Source organism: Balaenoptera borealis (genome assembly GCF_965194805.1).
Source record: "Balaenoptera borealis genome assembly, chromosome: 2".
Lineage (NCBI taxonomy): Eukaryota > Metazoa > Chordata > Mammalia > Artiodactyla > Balaenopteridae > Balaenoptera > Balaenoptera borealis.
The window spans coordinates 166,266,376-166,283,460 of record NC_138867.1 but is presented as its reverse complement, the minus strand read 5'-3'; positions in this window follow the sequence as shown (position 1 = coordinate 166,283,460).

Sequence of the window (17,085 nt, the reverse complement as noted above, 5' to 3'; positions counted from 1 at the left end):
TGTGTTAATTTTTGTATAAGTTATGAGGTAAAGGTCTAATTTTATTCTTTTACATGTGGTAATCTAGTTGTTCCAACATCACTTATTGAAAAAATTACTCTTTCTCTATTGAATGGCCTTGATGCCCTTGTCAAAAATTAGTTGAGTATGGACCTATGAGTTTCTGAATGCTCAATTCTATTCTGCTGTTTTAGATATCTACCTGTATGCCTTTACCCCTCCCCCATCTTCATTACCATTGCTTTGTAGTAAGTTTTTAAATGGAGAAATATGGATCCTCCAACTTTTTTTTCAGGCTTGTTTTGGCTATTCAAGGTCCCTTGCAATTCTATATGAATTATAGGATCAGCCTGTCAGTTTCTACAAAGAAGCCAGCTGGGATTTTGATGCGGATTCCATTGTATCCTTAGATTAATTTGGGAAGTACTGTCATCTTAACAATACTGTTCATCTTCTGATGAACATGGGATATTTTTCCATTTATTTAGACCCTCTTTAATTTCTTTCAATGATGTTTTGTTATTTTCAGTATACAAGTCTTCCACTGTTTTTGTGAAATTTGCACCTAAGAATTTTATTCCTTTCGATGTTATCATAAATTGAATTGTTTTCTTATTTTCATTGTTAGATTATTCATTTAAAGTGCATAGAAATACAATTGATTTTTATTTATTGATCTTGTATGCTATGACCTTGCTGGACTCATTTATTAGTTTTAATAATGCTTTATTGGATTCTTTGAGATTTTCTATACATAATTTCATGTCATCTGTGAATGGATATAGTTTTACTTCTTCTTATTCAATACAGATGCCTTTTATATCTTTTCCCTGTCTAAATTGCCCTGACTAGAACATTCACTACAATGTTGAAGGAAAATGATGTGCACAGACATCCTTGTCTTGTTACTGACATTAGGTAGAAATCATCCAGTCATTTACCATTCAGTATCATGTTAACCATGAATTTTCATAGCTGCTCTTTATCAGGCTGAGGATGCTTCCCTGTATTCATAGTTTCTTTCTATTTATTTATTTATTTATTTATTTATTTATTTATTTATTTATTTATTTATTTTTGGCTGCATTTGTTCTTCATTGCTGCTCGTGGGCTTTCTCTAGTTGCGGCGAGTGGGGGCTACTCCTCGTTGTGGTGCGCAGGCTTCTCATTGCGGTGGCTTCTCTTGTTGTGGAGCATGGGCTCTAGGCACATGAGCTTCAGTAGTTGTGGCTCACGGGCTCTAGAGCACAGGCTCAGTAGTTATGGTGCATGGGCTTAGTTGCTCCACAGCATGTCGGATCTTCCCAGACCAGGGCTGGAACCCATGTCTCCTGCATTGGCAGGCAGATTCTTAACCACTGCACCACAATGGAAGCCGTATTCATAGTTTCTTGAGTGCTTTTATCACATTGAATTTTGTCAAATGCCTGTGTCTACTGAAATGCTTAAGTGGTTTTTGTCCTTTATTCTATTGATATGATGCATACCCTTTTCTCCTCAAATAATTTTAAAAACGATTGCATAAAACAATAATTATAGTGCTCACTTCAGCATTACATATACTGAAACAATTATAAAACTTATTGTTAGGCTCATAATGTTAAAAATATACTTTACATTACAATAGCACAAAGGAGGGGGTAGGAAGAGAAACATATTTGAACAGTTTCTGTGTAATATTGGAATTAAGTTAATATTAATCTGAAATTGTTTTTTTAAGTTAAAATGCATATTTTATTCCTCACTTGAAAACATCTGTTTAACACAAAAGAAGGCAGTAAAAGAGGACAGAGGCACAAAAAAAGATATGAGATATATACAAAACAATTACCAGGAACACCGCACCCCCACCCCAGTCAAAGCCTTCTCCAGGCAGCACAGGTCCTGGTGGCCTGAGTGCTGCCCCTGACAAAGCCTCCTTTGGCCATGCTGGTCCCAGTGGGCTGTGCCATCCCCTGTGGCGATGCCCATGGAAGCCTGCGCCCCAGCTAGCTTACACCAGCACACATGCTCCAGGCCAGCTTCAGGAGCAGAAGCTGGTGAGAGGAACAGATGCAAAGGTGGGGCCGACAAAGCAGGTCCAGAGACCTACCTAGAGGTCTTGGAGGGCCTCCTGGGGAGTCAGGGGTTGACTGTAGCTCTCTGTGGGGGCAAGGACAATAATAGCAGAGGCACAAGGGAAATTTTTACTTTTTAAATTTTTTTATCTTTTAATTTTATTTTTTACTTTTATTTTTTAAATATATTTATTTCTAATTTTTAAATTTTTATTTTTATATTCTTTTCATTTTTTGCTGTTGTTCTGTTTGTTATTTCATTTTATTTTTTAATATATTTTTTATTTTCTAATTTTATTTTATTTTTTATTCCTTGTAATTGTTCTGCTCTTCATTTGTTGTCTTTTTTGTTGTTATTGTTGTTGGTTTGTTCTTTTGATATTTTTGTTTTGTTTCATTTTGTTTTTTATTTTGGTTGGTTTTGTGTTTATCTTCTTTTTTATTTTTATTTTTTGTTTTTGTCATTTTTGTGTGTTTGTCTTTTGTTCACTTAGCTTTTCTTTTAGTTTGTTTTTTTATTTTTGTTTTGTTTTTTGTTTTCTGTTTAGGTTAGTTTTATTTTTATTATCTGTTTTAGTTTTGGGGCTTTCTTGTTTGTCTGGATGTCTTCTTGTTTTTTCTTCCTTGGGTTTTTTTGTTTGTTTGCTTGCTTGCTTGTTGGTTTGTTTTTTGTTTGCTTGGATTTCTTTTTATTATTTGTCTTGGGTTTTATTTGCCTGTTAGTTCTCTTTTCTTTTTTTGTATGTGTGTTTCTATGTTTTTGTTTTTGTTTGTTCAGTTTTGCTTTTACTATTTGCCTTAGGCTTTGTTTGTCAGGGTTTTTTTTTGGAGGGGGGTTTGGTTTTTGTTTTTCTTTTTGTTTTTTGTCATGCCGCATGGTTTGCAGGGTCTTGGTTTCCAGGCTGGGGGTGGGGCCTGAGCCCCTGTCATGGGAGCACCAAATCCGAGCCACTGGACTACCAGAGAACTTCAGGTCCCAGGGAATATTATTCAGTGTGAGCTCTCCTGGAGGTCCTCATCTCAGCAATAATATCCACCCAACTGCCTGCAAACTCCAGTGCTGGTTGCCTCTGGCCAAAAAACCAGCAAGACAGGAACATGGCCCCAACCATCAACAAAAATGAGACAACAGAGAAATATGTTACAGATGAAGGAGCAAGGTAAAAACCTACAAGACCAAATAAATGATGAGGAAATAGGCAATCTACGTGGAAAGGAATTCAGAATAATGATAGTAAAGATGATCCAAGATCTCAGAAATAGAATGGAGGCATGGATCAAGAAAATACAAGAAATGTTTTAAAAGGATGTAGGAGAACTAAAGAACAGACAAACGGTGATGAACAACACAATAACTGAAATGAAAAATACACTAGAAGGAATCAATAGCAGAATAACAGAGGCAGAAGAATGGATAAGTGAGCTGGAAGGTAGAATGGCGGAAATAACTGCCAAGGAGCAGAATAAAGAAAAAAGAATGAAAAGAAATGAGGAAAGTGTCAGAGATTTCTGGGACAACATTAAATGCACCAACATTTGAATTATAGGGATCCCAGAAGAAGAAGAGAAAAAGAAAGGGTCTGAGAAAATATTTGAAGAGATTATAGTCGAAAACTTCCCTAACATGGGAAAGGAAACAACCACAAAAGTCCAGGAAGCACAGAGAGTCCCATACAGGATAAACCCAAGGAGAAACATGCAAAGACACATATTAATCAAACTAACAAAAATTAAATTCAAAGAAAAAATATTAAAAGCAGCAAGGGAAAAGCAACAAATAACATACAAGGGAATCTCCATAGGTTATCAGCTAATTTTTCAGCAAAACTCTGCAGGCCAGAGGGAGTGGCAGGATAGATTTAAAGTGATGAAAGGACAAAAACCTACAACCAAGATTACTCTACCTGGCAAGGACTCTACCCGGCAAAGATCTCATTCAGATCTGACAGAGAAATCAAACGCTTTACAGACAAGCAAACGCTAAAAGAATTCAGCACCACCAAACCAGCTTTACAACAAATGCTAAAGGAACTTCTCTAGGCAGGAAACACAAGAGAAGAAAAAGACTTACAAAAACAAACCCAAAACAATTAAAATTGTAATAGGAACATACATATCTATAATTACCTTAAATGTAATGGATTAAATGCTCCAACCAAAAGACACAGACTGGCTGAATGGATAGAAAATCAAGACCCATATATATGCTGTCTACAAGAAACCCACTTCAGACCTAGGGACACATACAGATTGAAAATGAGAGGATGGAAAATGATATTCCATGCAAACAGAAATCAAAAGAAAACTGGAGTAACAATACTCATATCAGACAAAATAGACTTTAAAATAAAGACTGTTAAAAAAAGACAAGGAAAGACACTACATAATGATCAAGGGATCAATCCAAGAAGAAGTTATAACAATTGTAAATATTTATGCACCCAGCATAGGAGCATCTCAGTACATAAGGCAAATGCTAACAGCCATAAAAGGGGAAATCAACAGAAACACAAAAATAGTGGAGGACTTTAATACTACACTTACGCCAAAGGACAGATCATCCAGATGGAAAATTAATAAGGAAACACAAGATTTAAATGACACATTATTCCAGATAGACTTAATATTTCTAGAACATTCCATCCAAAAGCAGCAGAAAACACTTTCTTGTCAAGTGCAGACAGAACATTCTCCAGGATAGATCACATCTTGAGTCACACATCAAGCCTCAGGAAATTTAAGAAAACTGAAATAGTATGGAGCATCTTTTCTGACCACAACGCTATGAGATTAGAAATCAATTACAGGAAAAAAATACTGTAAAAAACACAAACACATGGAGGCTAAACAATAGGCTACTAAATAACCAAGAGATCACTGAAGAAATCAAAGAGGAAATCAAAAAATACCTAGAAACAAATGACAACGAAAACACAACAACCCAAAACCTACAGTATACAGCAAAAGCAGTTCTAAGAGGGAAGTTTAGAGCAATAAAATCCTACCTCAAGAAAAAGAAAGTTCTCAAATAAACAACCTAACCATACACCTAAAGCAACTAGAGAAAGAAGAACAAACAAAACCCAAAGCTAGTAGAAGGAAAGAAATCATAAAAATCAGAGCAGAAATAAATGAAATAGAAACAAAGAAAACAATAGCAAAGATCAATGAAACTAAAAGCTGGTTCTTTGGGAAGATAAACAAAATTGATTAAACTTTATCCGGACTCATCAAGAAAAAAAGGGAGAAGACCCAATTCAATAAAATAGAAATGAAAAAGGAGAAGTTACAACTGACACCACAGAAATACAAAGGATCATAAGAGACTACTACAAGCAACTATACACCAATAAAATGGACAACCTGGAAGAAATGGACAAATCCTTAGTAAGGTACAACCTTCCCAGACTGAATCAGGAAAAAACAGAAAATGTGAACAGACCAAACACAAGTAATGAAATTGAAACTGTGATTAAAAATCTTCCAACAAACAAAAGTCCAGGACCAGATGGCTTCACAGGTGAATTCTATCAAACATTTCGAGAAGAGCTAACACCCTTCCTTTTTAAACTCTTCCAAAAATTTTCAGAGGGAGGAACACTCCCAAGCTCATTCTACAAGGCCACCATCACCCTGATACCAAAACCAGACAAAGATATCACAAAAAAAGAAAATTACAGACCAATATCACTGATGAACATAGGCACAAAAATCCTCAACAAAATACTAGCAAACAGAATCCAGCAACACATTAAAAGGATCATACACCATGATCAAGTGGGATTTATCCCAAGGATGCAAGGAATCTTCAATATATGCAAAATCAACCAACGTGATACACCATATTAACAAACTGAAGAAGAAAAACCATATGATCATCTCAATAGATGCAGAAAAAGCTTTTGACAAAATTCAACACCCATTTATGATAAAAACTCTCCAGAAAGTGGGCACAGAGGGAACCTACCTCAACATAATAAAGGTCGTATAAGAAAAACCCACAGCAAACATCATTCTCAATGGTGAAAAACTGAAAGCATTTCCTCTAAGATCAGGAACAAGACAAGGATGTCCACTCTCGCCACTGTTATTCAACGTAGTTTTGGAAGTCCTAGCCACGGCAATCAGAGAAGAAAAAGAAATGAAAGGAATACAAATTGGAAAGGAAGAAGTAAAACTGTCACTGTTTGCAGATGACATGATACTATACATAGAAAATCCTAAAGAAGGCAGCAGAAAACTACTAGAGCTAATCAATGAATTTGGTAAAGTTGCAGGATACAAAATTAATGCACAGAAATCTCTTGCTTCCCTATACACTAACAATGAAAGATCAGAAAGAGAAATTAAGGAAACAATGTCATTCACCATTGCAACAAAAAGAACAAAATACCTAGGAATAAACCTACCTTGGGAGGCAAAAGACCTGTACTCAGAAAACTATATGGCACTGATGAAAAAAACTGAAGACATCACCAACAGATGGCTAGATGTACCGTGTTCTTGGATTGGAAGAACCAATATTGTCAAAATGACTATACTACCCAAAGCAATCTACAGATTCAGTGCAATACCTATCAAATTACCAATGGCAGTTTTCACAGAACTAGAGCAAAAAATTTTACAGTTTGTATGGAAACATAAAAGACCTCGAATGGCCAAAGCAATCTTGAGGGAAAAAAACGGAGCTGGAGAATCAGGCTCCCTGACTTCAGACTATACTACAAAGCTATAGTAATCAAGACAGTATGGCACTGGCACAAAAACAGAAATATAGATCAATTGAACAGAATAGAAATCCCCAAGATAAACCCATGCACCTATCATCACCTAATCTATGACAAAGGAGGCAAATATACAATGGAGAAAAGACAGTCTCTTCAATAAGTGGTGCTGAGAAAACTAAACAGCTACATGTAAAACAATGAAATTAGAACACTCCCTAATACCATACACAAAAATAAACTCAAAAATGGATTAAAGACCTAAATGTAAGGCTGGACACTATCAAACTCTTATAGGAAAACATAGGCAGAACACTCTTTGACATAAATCTCAGCAAGATCTTTTTTGACCCATCACCTAGAATAAAGAAAATAAAAACAAAAATAAACAAATGAGACCTAATTAAACTTAAAAGTTTTTGCACAGCAAAGGGAACCATAAACAAGATGAAAAGACAACACTCAGAGTGGGAGAAAATATTTGCGAATGAAGAAAATGACAAGGGATTAATCTCCAAAACATACAAGGAGCTCAGGCAGCTCAATATCAAAAAAACAAACAACCCAATCAAAAAACGGGCAGAAAACCTAAATAGACATTTCTCCAAAGACATACAGATGGCCAAGAGGCACATGAAAAGAGGTTCAACATCACTAATTATTAGAGAAATGCAAATCAAAACTACAATTAGGTATCACCCCACACCGGTCAGAATGGCCATCATCAAAAAATCTGCAAAGGATAAATGCTGGAGAGGGTGTGGAGAAAAGGGAACCCTCTTACACTGTTGGTGGGAATGTAAACTGATACAGCCACTATGGAGAACAGTATGGAAGTTCCTTTAAAAACTGAAAACAGAGCTACCATATGACCCAGCAATACCACTCCTGGGCATATACCCAGAGAAGAGCACAATTCCAAAAGATGCATGCACCCCAATGTTCATTGCATCACTATTTACAATAGCCAAGACATGGAAGCAACCTAAATGTCCATCAACAGAGGAATGGACAAAGATGTGGTACATATATACAATGGAATATTACTCAGCCATAAGAAGGAACGATATTGTGCCATTTGCTGAGACATGGATGGACCTAGAGACTGTCATACAGAGTGAAGTAAGTCAGAAAGAGAAAAACAAATGTCGTATATTAATGTATATATGTGGAATCTAGAAACGTGGTACAGATGAACCTATTTGCAAAGCAGAAATAGAGACACAGACCTAGAGAAAAATTGTATGGACACCAAAGGGGGAAAGGAGGGGTGGGATGAATTGGGAGATTGGGAATGACATATGTACACTACCATGTATAAAATAGATAACTAATGAGAACCTACTGTATAGCACAGGGAACTCTACTTAATGCTCTATGGTGACCTAAATGGGAAGGAAATCCAAAAAGGAGGGGATATATGTATACGTATAGCTGATTCACTTTGCTTTACAGCAGAAACTAACACAACATTGTAAAGCAACTGTACTCCAATAAAAACAAAACAAAAAACAAATAACAAAATGGCAGATGTAAATCCAACCATATCAAAATGTAAATGGATTAATAAACACTCCAATAAAAAGGCAGAGATTGTCAGACTGGATTTCAAAGTAAAATAGAATCTTAGTATGCTGTAGATAAGAGACACACTAAATTCAAAGATGCAAACAGTTGAAATTAAAAGGATGGAAAAAAGATATACAGTGTAAACAGTAACTGAAAGAGAGCTATAATGGCTATGCTACTAACAGAGAAAATAGACATTAAGTGGAAAAAGTTTACTGCAGAAAAAGAGGAACACTTTATAATATTACAAGAGATAACTCATTAACAAGATAAAACAATTATAAACAGAATACATCTAATGACAGAACCCTAAAATATATGAAACAAAAACTGAATGAGTTGAAGGGAGACAACATTCCACTCTCAATAATTGGTAAAACAATCAGGCAGAAAATCAGCAAAGATACAGAAGAGTTGAACAACACTGTCAATCTACTTGACTTAACTGGTATTTATAGAAAATTCTACCCAACTACAGAATATACATTTTCTTCAAGTACACATAGAACATTATCTATGATAGACCATAATCTATCTATCATCTAAGTAATCATATGTCTTATTTATGCTAGGCCATATAACTCAATAAATTTAAAAGGACTGAAATAATACAAAGTATATTCTCTGACTCTAAGAGAAATAAGTTAGAAATCAACAATAAAAGAAAATTTAGAAAATCCATAAGCATTTGTAAATTAAAAATACATTTCTAGATAATCCATGGATCAAAGAAGAAATCATAAGTTAAATTAGAAAGTGTTTAGAACTGAATAAAATGAAATCAATATATCAAAATTTATGGGATGCAGCAGTGCTTAGAGGGAAATTTATAGCTTCAAACACATATAGTAGCAAAGAAGAAAGATCTCAAATCAATAATCTAAGCTTTTATCTTAAAAATCTAGATAAAAAAGAAAAAACTAAGCCCAAATCAAGTAGAAAATAGGACATCATAGACTAGAGTGTGAATCAATGAAATGGAAAATCGAAAAACAATAGAGAAAATAAAATGAAAGTTGGTTCTCTAAAAAGAGCAACAGAATTGAAAAACCTTTAACTAGACCAACAGAGAGAAGGGGGGATCACCAAAATCATTAATGAAAGAGGGACATCATCATTAGCCCTAGAAAAACTAAAAGAATTATAAGGAAATATAGTGAACAATTGTATGCCAACAAATTAAACAACTTCTATGATATGGGCAACTTGCTAGAAAAACACAAATTATTGGGCTTCCCTGGTGGCGCAGTGGTTGAGAATCTGCCTGCCAATGCAGGGGACACGGGTTCGAGCCCTGGTCTGGGAAGATCCCACATGCCGCGGAGCAGCTGGGCCCGTGAGCCACGACTACTGAGCCTGCGCGTCAGGAGCCTGTGCTCTGCAACAAAAGAGGCCACAATAGTGAGAGGCCCGCACACCGCAATGAAGAGTGGCCCCTGCTTGCCACAACTAGAGAAAGCCCTCGCACAGAAACGAAGACCCAACACAGCCATAAATAAATACTTTAAAAAAACAAAACAAAACAAAACAAAAAAAACACAAATTATCAAAACTGACTCAGGAAGAACTAGATAATCAAAATAGACCTACAACAAGTAAGGAAATGAAATTAATAATTAAAAATCTTTTCATAAAGAAAAGCCAAGGCCCAGATGACTCCACTGGTATAGTTTATCGATACTTCACAAACTCTTGCATGAAATAGAGTAGGAAGGAATGCTTCCCGACTCATTCTAGGAGGCCAGAATTACCCTAACAGCAAAGCCAGACAGTTATCACCAGAAAACGATTCCAGCTTCACTCCAGTAACCACACTAGCACAGCTGAAAGTCCATCAATTCCTAAATACCTCTGCTTCTGAAATCCACCAATGCCTAAATGCCAGGTTCCCAAAACCTTATAAAAGATCAACTCTGGCTTTATTTGGGGATGATATCCCTCACAAGTACAGCTCTCCCTTGCAAGCAAACCAGAAGTTCACTTTTTTTGCATCAAATTTCAAGCTCAATTTGTTGTTAGTTCACAACTCTTTTGCTGGTTCAACTCCAGTTTACAATTGGTTATTATTTCAGACTGTGAGTGACAGATGCACTAATGCAGTTTTGAGATAATCAAATTCAGTCTTTCCAATTTTTGTGGTGATTGCTATTATCTGTATTTTATTCATATATATTTGAACTCCAAAATGCCAAAATACAAGTATAAATTTTATGATGAATTTTCTGAACAATTGACATTTATTAAACAAGGAAAAATTCCTTTGAAGCTCTTAGTGCTGTATGCAATTGTTCATTTAATATAAAAAATAGTGGAAAGTCACATATAAACCATCATATTCTAAGCACTAAGTGCAAGAGATTTATGATTTCCTCAACTGATATCAAAGAAAATGATAAAATAACACACTGTCTGATTAAGAGAAATTCAGATGAAGATAAAATAATCACAGAAAAAATTGTAATGGATGGCTTTCCACACTGTATATCATCATCAGACTTTCAGCTAAAATGAACTGTTTAAAAATACTGCTTTCATGGGACGAAGTGAGAGAGTGGCATGGACATATATACATTACCAAATGTAAAATAGATAGCTAGTGGGAAGCAGCCGCATAGCACAGGGAGATCAGCTCGGTGCTTTGTGACCGCCTAGGGGGTGGGATAGGGAGGATGGGAGGGAGACGCAAGAGGGAGGGGATATGGGGATATATGTATATGTATAGCTGATTCATTTTGTTATACAGCAGAAACTAACACACCATTGTAAAGCAATTATACTCCAATAAAGATGTTAAAAAAATACTGCTTTCAGAGAATTTTCTAATTTTAAAATTGCAAGCACATTTTCAGATGAACAGTTTTTTTCTCATGAAAAAAGTTGCTTATAAGGCTGAGTGTGATCCACTCTAGGTGAAACTTCAGAAACAGCAAATTTTTGCAGAGATTATCTTATTGAGTTAGGAGTTAACAAAAAAAACTTCTGGTGGAGATAATACAAATCCAAATTTTAGTGGGATTTTACATAAAGATGCAAACAATATTTATTCAGAGGTAAAGCAGCATAAACAATTCTCTGGAATCTGCTGGTTGTCTTGCCCATATTCTGCATAATTCTGCTCAAACAGCATCTATGTCTTTCTATTGACATTAAAGCAATTGTCATTAAATCCTTCTCTTAAGTCAACATTTACTCTGTTTGAACTGAGTGATTAAAAGATTTTTGTGACTTTGTTGACATTCAGTATTATTCATTCTCTTGAATTGAAAAACCCATTGGCTTTCTTTAACAAATGCAGTTGGGAGAATCCTTAGTTTATTTGAAGCACTGAAATCATTATTTAATTCTGAAGAAAAAGTCTCAAAATGTTTGTTGACTTTTTCAACAATCCAGTGAGTGAAGCTTATTTATTTCTTGTTTATAATTTTTAACATCTGTTTATCAATAGGATTATGCAAATTGAAGAGTAAACACTGTCACTGAAGTACTCTTACTATATAAAGAAATTTGTCGAATGTGTTAGGAATTGATGAAAAGTTTATCCCTTTAAGTGTCAAGACACTTTTTAAAAGGGACCTCATAAAAATGAAAAAGAATTTCTCATTTGACGTAGATAATTTTTGTGAAACTTGCCATGACTATCTTTTGAAATGGATTTTATTACTTGAAAAACTTGATTTTTTTTACCTAGAGTTTGATGAAGAGATGCTAAGTAATACTGAAGAATGGAAAGATGGTATTATGCGCTTCAACAAATCAGATTGGAAGGTCAATTCTCAGTTATCAATTTTATGCCAACACATGTTCAGTATAGTGGGTCATAATGCTAATGATGAGAGTCTTTTTTCACTAAAGAATATTAGTGGACAAAAGAATGAAATAAGGGACTTCCCTGGCAGACCAGTGGTTAAGACTTCCCCTTGGAATTCAGGGGGTGCAGGTTCAATCCTTGGTCGGGGAGCTATGATCCCACATGCCTTGCAGCCAAAAAAACCAGAAACAGAAGCAATATTGTAACAAATTCAATAAAGACTTTAAACCTGGTCCACATTAAAAAAATCTTTAAAAAAATGAAATGTTATGTAACAATTTAAATGGAACACAGATTATAACTGCAATAAATGTATAAGCAAATTCTACAAAACAAGGAACTGCTGAGATCCAAATCATCAGGGAAACATAATTAAAGAGATGTAATTTAGATATGTAGAGTTTGTTTCAGATAAATAATAAATTATTTTGTAGTAGAAGTATGTCCCATGCAATGTTTCTTTTATTTTAATATATGTAGTTGATTCTCATTATTTGCAAGAATTAGGTTTTATAAAGTTGCTGAAAACAATGAATTGGTGAACAGTTACTCATCACTCCTAGGAGAAATAAGTTTGGGTTTCTGTGAGCCTCTGGTTCACAATACTTTCATCAGCCAATCAGCCCATAATTTTTGAAATGTGGGTTTTTGTTTAAAAATACCTTATCTAATATACCTTGTTGATTCATTAACATTCACCTCATGACCAAAAGCACTATCACTCATGTCTGAATGAAGCTTATCTAACATTCATATTTTCTCCATAAGGTGCATGATAACTTTCTTGCTTTTAGAAACACTACGTAGCACTTCAGCACTACACTTAGGGGCCATTTTAAACAGTGAAGTCACCAAGAAAAAGCACAAAAATGTACTATTAAATGGACTGTGAAAAAGGCACTTCTTTACAGTATGCGAACTGGAAAAGAAGGCAGAGCATTGCCTTGCTTGACTTCAGCTGGGAATGTACACATTGAGAAATTTTTTGCTGCTCTGCTCATGCCCATGAATGAGCATGAAGGCACTATGAGTATTGATTTGGGGGGTTACAAATAAATTTTAATGAGTAGCTGAATCCACCAATAATGAGGATTGGTTATATATAAGTATTTATTGGTATGGACCTATTTCCACAATACATTGAGAAGAAAAGTTACAACATGAAACCTAACTAAAACTTTGGAAGCATTCCCTTTACAAACAGGAATAAAGCAAGGATGTCCCTTATCGTTGCTTCTAAGAGAGAGAAGGTGGTGAAACAGAATAAAGAACATAGCCCTTTGGGTCCAGGAAAAAACTCTCACTGGTGGTGAACTGGGATGAGGTTCAGATGGAGGTGAAACATCGGCTTATGCAATAGCTGGAGGCACTTGAATAGTATGGGGACAACAGCAGTTGTAAGAGTTATTGAGTTGTTTGCCTTTGGGCAGTTGTTTTAAAAGCTCTGAAAAAGGAAACTGAGAAGATCAGGTCAGCCAGCTGTCAACTTAAGGCACACTACTGAGTCTCCTGTAGCCACAGGGAAGACTGTGTTGAAAATTAGACCCAGGATCTAATTTTAAGGGCAACAAAGCTACAAAGTAAACTGAGTGCATAGCCTAAATGGTCTCCTATGCTAAAGTTCAGAACTCTGAGAAGCACATCTCTAGTGTATTTAATGTATTGTCCTTCCAATCTACTCAAACCTTTATTTAAATATATATGTATCCTCGAAAACGTGTGGTGTAGTTGCAGTTTTTAAATATCTGCCTAAATGATATTGTCTTATAAATCACATTTTCTTCTTCATTCAGCATTAAGTTTTTAGGTCTATTTATATTGCTATATGTAAATTTAGTTCATTGCTTTTAACTAATGTGTAGTATATATCCATTTTACTTATATCCATTCCCCTAGTTGAGTCCTAAGGAGATGAAAGCCAGTAAGAAATTATCTGTGATAAGAAATGATTGGGACCTTCAGAATTGTGAATTCTGATACAAAATTTAAGTTCTTTTTGTTTCTGTGCTGTACCCACCCTCTGGTATTCTCAAAATTTTAAGCCTATTCCTCATAAAAGCTACATAGTCTTTGGAGAATCAAGGAGAAGTCTGTGTCAATACTTGGTACAAAATGTTATGAAGCAAGGACAGCAACTGCAGATGAGATGGTATAAGGGAACTGAGGGATAGAGCCAGGAATGGGAATTTAGAGTGAGAGGTGACAGGAAGCCACCAGAGAAGTTAATACCACTATAGAAATCATCAGAACACTCTGAAGGATACTGTACTTCCTACAATTACATGAAATAGGAACTTGATATTTATACATTAAAATAAAAGGTAACCCCAGAAGATTTGGAGACAAATATATATTACATGTTTTCATATGCTTATGTAGGATTCTACAATATTCATAGGAAATTTAGAACTTAGGTATTTACTTAGGTAAATATATTTTCCCTTCAGTGGTTTCACTGGATGGTTGATAGTTGAGACTATTGGTAGCAGGTGTTGAGAAACTAATTTATTAACCTAGTTCCAAAGCCCTTTCATCAGAGGTAGTGAAAATTGACAAGGAGATTGGAAAGATCAGCCTATCCTATTCCCAACAGAACCTCTGAATTAAATCACTCCTGGCACCCCCCCCACTCCCCACCTTTGATACACTGCAAAGTGCACTGTGTATCAGGGAATGTTTCTGGCGTTGTTTGATGACTGGATCCTGCTTCATGGTGTGCTGTGTGAATCTCCTCACAACCAGTCGCAGGAAATATTGGAGAAACCTGGGATGTTATCCATCTTAGGCAGCATGGGATGCACCGGAGGGAGACCCTTTGTGACTTGCTGTTGAACAGTGAATAAGGCACCCTGGGACCTTTGATGACCTTGATGTGCTGGAGGTAAACTGAGTCATTGTTTCATCATGAGGAGCCCTTGACGATATATCACCTTGAAAAGTGCTTTTTTTAAGACAAACTCCTTTGATCTTGCTGAAAGATGAACTCAGCCTGGTTTCCCTAATGACTAAGTAAAGTAAGTTGCTTTGCACTTTGCTGTATGAGTTGAAGCAGCCAGTAGAATGGGTTAAACACAAGAGCTTTGGAGCAAGTAAGTCCTGAGATTGAATCTTGGTTCTGGTACTTGATAACTGTGACTGCAAGCAAGTAACCAATGATCACTTTACAGGGTCGTTTAGATTATTAAATGAGATCATGTATACAAAGTGGTTAGGACATAATGAGTATTTAATTGATAGCTAAAAACACAAAAAAATCTAATTAGATACAGATTGGTAATTATCAGTAATAGCAACTTAGAAGTTATAAACCCATAAAGGTTTATACCTTTGTAAAGGTTTCTCCATATAGCTGACAATCTTTTGTTAAACGTAATTTACACAACAATTTAGGCTTTTACTCTGGAACTCTGCTTTCAGAGATGACTGTTTCCTATGTCTGAAGTTAAACTTGTAGAATATCTGTGCTAGAATATATGATAAGAATATTCCTCTGGTTGCTCTTCAAAGCTAAGATTTTCTTTACATATGGTTTAACTTAAGGTTTTCTTAGACATACTTGTTCTTGTGTTAAGATGAAGCTACCAGATTAGACAGTTTTTCTGGTGTTAGCAATAGATTGAGAAATTTACACAGACTTTTTATTAAGTCCTCCGACACAAGGTGTTCATTTTCCAGGTAACTGACTTAATAGAAAGGGTTAAGGTGCCAGGTAAGATTATTAAGCCAACTGGCCCAGGGATTCTGGGAGTAAATTTCAAACTTTGATTTAATCCAACTTAACCCAACTGAGCAAAACAGCCAAAAGCAGCTTCCATAAACAACCTACAAATATGTACTGGGTTGTAGCCACTGAGATACCAAAGATAATATAAATCAGGTCCTTGTCTCCAGTCAAAGCACATAAGCCACAGAGAGTAAATAGGAGCACCATACATGTAATAGAGAAATGCTAGTCATAAGACATTCTCGACCTCCTACTGATCATGACACACTTTCAAATATTAGACCTTAATATTTAAGTGGCAGACAAATTTAAATATTCAAAATGACACTAAAATAAGATAGCAGCAACTACAAAGCAGACTCCACTACTGGGTAACATCGTTTTGTGATGTCTATAAATCCCTCTGTAGGGGACCTTTCCACTTGGCTGTCTTTTAACTTTATATTGCTGTTTGAGCAAAATTGTGCACTGTCCTGACCACCTTCTCTTTTAGCCTCACAAGACAAAGATCTTTCATGCGCCAGCAAAAAAGGGGAACTTTTCTTTGCTGCCAGCTTAATTTATGCCTCTATATGCCTCAAGCTGAGTCCCACTTTACCTCGCAAGATGGCCCAGTCTACTCAGCTAAACATTCCAACTGATAGATAGATGTCCCTGAAATAGTAGGCGTAATCAATTGTAGAACCAATACATTTCACACTATGGGCAAAATTGGTCATCATATTTTGGTGGTTCCAGGCACACCAGTGTGCCTTGGCCAACTGATTAAGGACCTCATCTCTAACCAGAGTAGTCAAGAGCAGGGAGATGGGTGGGAACTGATGTAGTCAGAGATAGCATCTTAGAGACAGACCTCAAAGGATGGGTAAGATTTAAAATTGTAGATGCATAAATGGTGGCTATTCCAGGTGAGGAGAATAACGCCTGTTTCATTCTACAGCATAAAGAATTTTCACTTCCAATTTTCCAATTATCTTTTCAACTTCACTTCTTCACTTCTTAATATGGGGTACAATCTCCGTAACAATTCAATTTATCCAAAGTAGGTGGCACAAGTTTTCTACAATATTAGATCATGAAATGACAGTGCCCTCCTTTCACCTAACAAGGTACAAGGTACAAACCCACATGCTATTGGATTTATGCCCACAACAGTCCAACTGTGCCCTCCCAAATTTGATTTCTGACTTTCTCTTTTATCCG